The sequence below is a fragment of the Ranitomeya imitator genome, chromosome 5 (genome assembly GCF_032444005.1).
Source record: "Ranitomeya imitator isolate aRanImi1 chromosome 5, aRanImi1.pri, whole genome shotgun sequence".
In the NCBI taxonomy this organism is placed as follows: domain Eukaryota; kingdom Metazoa; phylum Chordata; class Amphibia; order Anura; family Dendrobatidae; genus Ranitomeya; species Ranitomeya imitator.
Window position 1 is genome coordinate 707,595,276 of NC_091286.1, and position 6,956 is coordinate 707,602,231.

The window sequence follows — 6,956 nt, forward strand, 5'->3', positions numbered from 1 at the left end:
TGGCTCAGGTACAAACAGGAAAAAAACAGTTAAAATCTGGATCATAGCATGATCAAGGGGGCGCAAAAAGCTGGTCAGAAGAGGGACATAACAACCAATCGCAAGAAAAAGAAAGAGAGAAGAGGGGGAAGAAAAGGGAAGAGTTTTATCAAGAATATAAAGGCTAATTTATAAGGATGGAGCGAAGCGCAATGCTTCGTTTAACCCTTTTGGTGCCTTGGTCTCTAATTGCACTATCCACTTAGTCTCTTTTTGTGCCAACAATTTCTTATTATTCCCTCCCCTTACCCCCATATGCAAACTCTTAAAACCCCTAATTCGGAGCGACCTCGCGTCACAATTGTGATTTGTCCTAAAGTGACGCGGGATCGTCTTCAACTCAGAAAAGTCGATCACCGTTCTGGCAGCGCAGATGTCCCGGACGTGTTCACGTACCCTAACTCTGAGCTCCCTAGAGGTAAGGCCTATATACACCAAAGGACAGGTGCATGTAGCATAGTGAATGACATTGCTCGTGCCGCATGTACAGTTAGGTCCATATATATTTGGACAGAGACAACATTTTTCTAATTTTGGTTATACATATTACCACAAAGAATTTTAAACTAAACAATTCAGATGCAGTTGAAGTTCAGACTTTCAGCTTTCATTTGAGGGTATCCACATTAAAATTGGATGAAGGGTTTAGGAGTTTCAGCTCCTTAACATGTGCCACCCTGTTTTTAAAGGAACCAAAAGTAATTGGACAATTGACTCCAAGGCTATTTCATGGACAGGTGTGGGCAATCCCTTCGTTATTCTCAATAAAGCAGATAAAAGGCCTGGAGTTGATTTGAGGTGTGGTGCTGCATTTGGAAGGTTTTGCTGTGAAGTAAACATGCGGTAAAGGAGCTCTCCATGCAGGTGAAACAAGCCATCCTTAAGCTGCGAAAACAGAAAAAACCCATCCGAGAAATTGCTACAATATTAGGAGTGGCAGAATCTACAGTTTGGTCCATCCTGAGAAAGAAAGAAAGCACTGGTGAACTCATCACTGCAAAAAGACCTGGGCGCCCACGGAAGACAACAGTGGTGGATGATCGCAGAATAATCTCCATGGTGAAGAGAAACCCCTTCACAACAGCCGACCAAGTGACCAACACTCTCCAGGAGGTCGGCGGATCAATATCCAAATCTACCATAAAGAGAAGACTGCATGAAAGTAACTACAGAGGGTTCACTGCACGGTGCAGCCACTCATAAGCATCAAGAATAGAAAGGCGAAAAAACATCTAAAAAAGCCGCACAGTTCTGGAAGGACATTCTATGGAGAGATAGAACCAAGATCAACCTCTACCAGAATGATGGAAAGAGAAAAGTATGGCGAAGGCGCGGTCCAGCTCATGATCCAAAGCATACCACATCATCTGTAACACCTGGCGGAGGCAGTGTGATGGCGCGGGCATGCATAAACCCAGTGGAGGCAGTGTGATGGCGCGGGCATGCATGGCTGCCAGTGGCACCGGGTCACTAGTGTTTATGGATGATGTGACACAAGACAGAAGAATGAATTCTGAGGTCTTCAGAGTCGCCATACTGTGTGCTCACATGCAGCCAAACTGATTGGTCGTCGTTTCATACAACAGATGGACAATGACCCAAAACAGAAAGCCAAAGCAACCCAGGCGTTTATTAAAGCAAAGAAGTGGAATATTCTGGAATGGCCAAGTCAGTCACCTGATCTCCACCCAATTGAGCAGCATTTCACTTGTTAGACTAAACTTCAGACAGAAAGGCCACAAACAAACCGCAACTGAAAACCACCGCAGTGAAGGCCTGGCAGAGCATCAAAAAGGAGGAGAAACAGCGTCTGGTGATGTCCATGAGTTCAAGACTTCAGGCAGTCATTGCCAACAAAGGGTTTTCAACCAAGTACTAGAAATGATCATTTTATTTACAATTATTGAATCTGTCCAATTACTTTTGGTCCCTTTATAAACAGGGTGGCACATGTTAAGGAGCTGAAACTCCTAAACCCTTCATCCAATTTTAATGTGGATCCCCTCAAATGAAAGCTGAAAGTCTGAACTTCAACTGCATCTGAATTGTTTTGTTTAAAATTCATTGTGGTAATGTCTATAGCCAAAATTAGAAAAGTGTTGTCTCTGTCCAAATATATATGGACCTAACTGTAATATGCTGTCGGATCTTAAATTGTTTAAGGCCATCTGATGACTCAAATGTGAAACTACGCTGAACATTTGCACATGCCAGACAGTGGCCGCACTGAAAACAGCCCAGAAGAGGACCCCAAGTACTAAATACATTCCTAATCAGAGGAATGTATTGGCTCCTAACCAAAAGATTACCAATATTAGGTGCTCTCCTGGAGGTCATGGCTGAAAATTCACCCAGGACTGGCCCCAGGATGAGCTCTGTCTTCAAAATGGACCAATGTTTACTCAAAATTGCCCTAATATTCTGCCACTCTTGGTTATGAGTACTGATAAATCTAACAGTATCAGTATTGCCCTTTTTAGTACAAGTATTTGTTTTATATAATAGGTCTCTGTGTTGGGTCTTCCTAGCCCTATCGAAGCCACGTCTGATGCTCCTGCGGCTGTATCCACGTGATTTGAATCGAGATTGTAAGTCAGTCGCCTGGGTGTAAAACTTTCGATCCAATGGACAGATCCGCCTCATTCTTAGGAACTGTCCGACTGGGGCAGCTCTAATAGTAGAAGGATTAAGGACTGAACCTGCGCGAATTAAAGCGTTCACAGAGGTGGGCTTCCTGTAAACGTCAGTCTCGATGCATCGGCTGTCGTCGAGCTCCAGAGTAACGTCCAAGAAGTCCACCCTAGTAGGATGATATTGATAAGTCAGCCTGATGTTATAAGAATTAGAATTGAGCTTAAACATAAATTCCTCGAGCTGCCGAGCCGTCCCACTCCACATGAAAAAAATATCATCAATATATCGCAGCCAGCACAGCACGAGGTCAGCGGCCTCCGCGTCCCCGCCGCCAAAAAGGAATCTCTCCCAGAGAGAGTGTCCCAGAGATTAGTGTACGAGGGTACACAGGCCGCGCCTGTGGCTGAGCCGCACTTCTGAAGATAGAATATATCTTTAAACACTCATAAACTTGAATGTGTGAGTCTCACCCCAGACTTGGGTGAAGTAGAGCACGCTGCGATGTTTCTGACAGATACTCGGACCAAGAAACTAATCATTCATCTAAACAGCACTACTGAATAACTTGGGTCCGTGTGCAGCCTATGTGCGGTCCATGTGCAGTCAGTGTGCAGCTTGTGTGCAGCCTGTGTGCGGTCAGTGTGCATCCCGTGTGTGGTAAGTGTGCAGTCTGTGTGTGGTCAGTGTGCAGTCAGTGTGCGATCAGTGTGCATCCCGTGTGTGGTCAGTGTGCGGTCAGTGTGCATCCTGTGTGCGATTAGTGTGTGGCTTGTGTGCGGTCTGTGTGCATCCCGTGTGTGGTAAGTGTGCAGTCTGTGTGTGGTCAGTGTGCAGTCAGTGTGCGATCAGTGTGCATCCCGTGTGTGGTCAGTGTGCGGTCAGTGTGCATCCTGTGTGCGATCAGTGTGTGGCTTGTGTGCGGTCTGTGTGCATCCCGTGTGTGGTAAGTGTGCAGTCTGTGTGTGGTCAGTGTGCAGTCAGTGTGCATCCCGTGTGTGGTCAGTGTGCGGTCAGTGTGCATCCTGTGTGCGATCAGTGTGTGGCTTGTGTGCGGTCTGTGTGCATCCCATGTGCGATTAGTGTGTGACTTGTGTGCGGTCAGGGTGTGGCTTGTGTGCAGTCTGTGTGCATCCCATGTGCGATCAGTGTGTGACTTGTGTGCGGTCAGTGTGTGGCTTGTGTGCAGCCAGTGTGCGGTCTGTGTGTGGTCAGTGTGCGGTCAGGGTGTGGCTTGTGTGCGGTCTGTGTGCATCCCATGTGCGATCAGTGTGCGACTTGTGTGCGGTCAGTGTGTGGCTTGTGTGCAGCCAGTGTGCGGTCTGTGTGTGGTCAGTGTGCGGTCAGGGTGTGGCTTGTGTGCGGTCTGTGTGCATCCCATGTGCGATCAGTGTGTGACTTGTGTGCGGTCAGTGTGTGGCTTGTGTGCAGCCAGTGTGCGGTCTGTGTGTGGTCAGTGTGCGGTCAGGGTGTGGCTTGTGTGCAGCCAGTGTGCGGTCTGTGTGTGGTCAGTGTGCGGTCAGGGTGTGGCTTGTGTGCGGTCTGTGTGCATCCCATGTGCGATCAGTGTGCGACTTGTGTGCGGTCTGTGTGTGGCTTGTGTGCAGCCAGTGTGCGGTCTGTGTGTGGTCAGTGTGCGGTCAGGGTGTGGCTTGTGTGCGGTCTGTGTGCATCCCATGTGCGATCAGTGTGCGACTTGTGTGCGGTCTGTGTGTGGCTTGTGTGCAGCCAGTGTGCGGTCTGTGTGTGGTCAGTGTGCGGTCAGTGTGCGATCAGTGTGCATCCCATGTGCGATCAGTGTGTGACTTGTGTGCGGCTTGTGTGCGATCCGATAGCACATGTCAGATTTTTACGCTTGTCTGCATGAGCCCATAGGGGCAGATCCTGGAGTTTCACCACATGTGACATTCCTGCAGTTATCAGGGAGCCTCTGCTGTGTGTTTGCTATAAGTACGAGTCTCCCCGGTGGCCGGCGGTGACAGCGCACAATCTCCGAGCGCTGCTCTCAGTCATGATGCACTGAGCTGATGTGACAGCTGTGCCCCTGGGAAAAGGCACCGGAGTTATGTTGTGCCACACAGGTAATTAAATTCCATGTTCGTGAAGCTGGAGTAGATAATTGTCACAGATCATCCACAGTCATCATTCCACTATCAGTGCGGCAGAGAGAGCAGCGGCAAATGGGGCGTCCGACATGAAGCTCAAATCAGATGCCGTGACTCTGTATCGAGGGGTCCTGTATGCCGCGCCTCATGTCCAGCAGTCTGTTTCTGGCTATGCACAGAGGGAGGGATCGCAGGGAGGTTTTCCACACCCCACTGGAATTCTGCACAGACCGGCATCTGAACGATGTCAGGATCTTCCCAACTTTCACCCCACCTCTCCACCGTTCCACTACCCCACCTCTCCACCCCGTTCCACTGCTCCACCGCCCCTACTCTCCACCGTTCCACTACTCCACCGCCCCACACCGTTCCACTGCTCCACCGCCCCACCTCTCCACCCCGTTCCACCGCCCCACCTCTCCACCCCGTTCCACTGCTCCACCGCCCCTACTCTCCACCGTTCCACTACCCCACCTCTCCACCCCGTTCCACTGCTCCACCGCCCCTACTCTCCACCGTTCCACTACCCCACCTCTCCACCCCGTTCCACTGCTCTACCGCCCCACCTCTCCACCCCGTTCCACTGCTCTACCGCCCCACCTCTCCACCGTTCCACTGCCCCACCGTTCCACTGCTCCACCACCCAACCTCTCCACCCCGTTCCACTGCTCCACCGCCTCACCTCTCCACCGTTCCACTGCTCCACCGCCCCACCTCTCCACCGTTCCACTGCTCCACCGCCCCACCTCTCCACCCCGTTCCACTGCTCCACCGCCCCACCTCTCCACCGTTCCACTGCTCCACCGCCCCACCTCTCCACCGTTCCACTGCTCCACCGCCCCACCTCTCCACCCCGTTCCACTGCTCCACCTCTCCACCCCGTTCCACTGCTCCACCGCCCCACCTCTCCACCCCGTTCCACTGCTCCACTGCCCCACAGAAACCCACAGAGACAGAAACCAACAAATCCTTTATTTCTACAACACGTTTCTGACTTTATTGGATACAAGTAAAAAAAAAAACAACAAATAGCAAAGTTCACAGCGAGGAGGTAACGATCACGGGACCACGGCCAACAACACAAAAGACCCATCCACCAATGGCAAAAAACAAAATACATATGTGACATCAGCAGTGAGAATGTGCACAAAATGTCATTCAAAACTAGAAAATGATTCTACACGGAGAGAATAAGGCGAGTAATCAAAAGGATCCCCCCTCCCCCTGTGGCCGCAGAGTTGCCCACTATGCCGGCAGCGGCCATTATAAGCGGCTAATTTCGCAGGATACTGGGGCTGCAGATTCAATCAGAAAAATGCATAAAGGAAAATAAGAAGGAAACTCTACAATTGTTGGTTTTTGGTCACCGCACCTCCTCCAAAAACATGGAATAGTTCCGGGTATCAGAAAATGGTGACACAATACCATTATATTTTTTTTTTTTTACAAGTTCTGATTTTTTTTTTGGGCCAATAAAATAAAAAAATAAACAGTTTTCCAATCGTAGTGACCAAAAGAATCATATTGTCAGGTTACAGCAGCTCTGAAGATCAAAAACAGTGGACAGATCACCAGTGGTTTTCACCATTTCATGCCACTTAGAATGGTGATGCTCACACGGTGCGCGGTGATTACCACTGTGTGGGAACAATACTCACAAAACGTTTGGAATATTTGGCTTTAAGGCGAAATTACAGGAGGAACCTGCCCCCCCCGACCTTTCCAGGTGAACTTAAAGTGCCCCTGTCAGCAGGACCTATGGGCGGGGCTCTGGGTGTGGTGTGGGCGGGGCTCTGGGTGTGGGTGGGGCTTTATGTGGTGCTCTGCTTAGCTATTCATACTGATGGCTTCTGACAGGTCACTAATCCCTCATTGACCCCCCCTATTTTACATAAAGAATATTCCAAATATTTAAAAAAAAAAAAAAACTATCTCAAACTGGCGCCGGCCGCACCAGCGCAGTAGCAGCTATCAGCGATCCATTTTAAGACAGCTTTTTATTTTTTAATGAATTTATTTATAGCATCAAATAAAAGAATTTCTGCACACTAAAGGGGAACACTGAGTCAAGACGGGAATAGGGGAAAACAGAAACACGGGTTCAGACAGCAAAGGGAGCAGGACCTGAGCGATCAGTCAGCTACAGCAGCACTAGGAAAAGACTATAACGGACATCGCCTG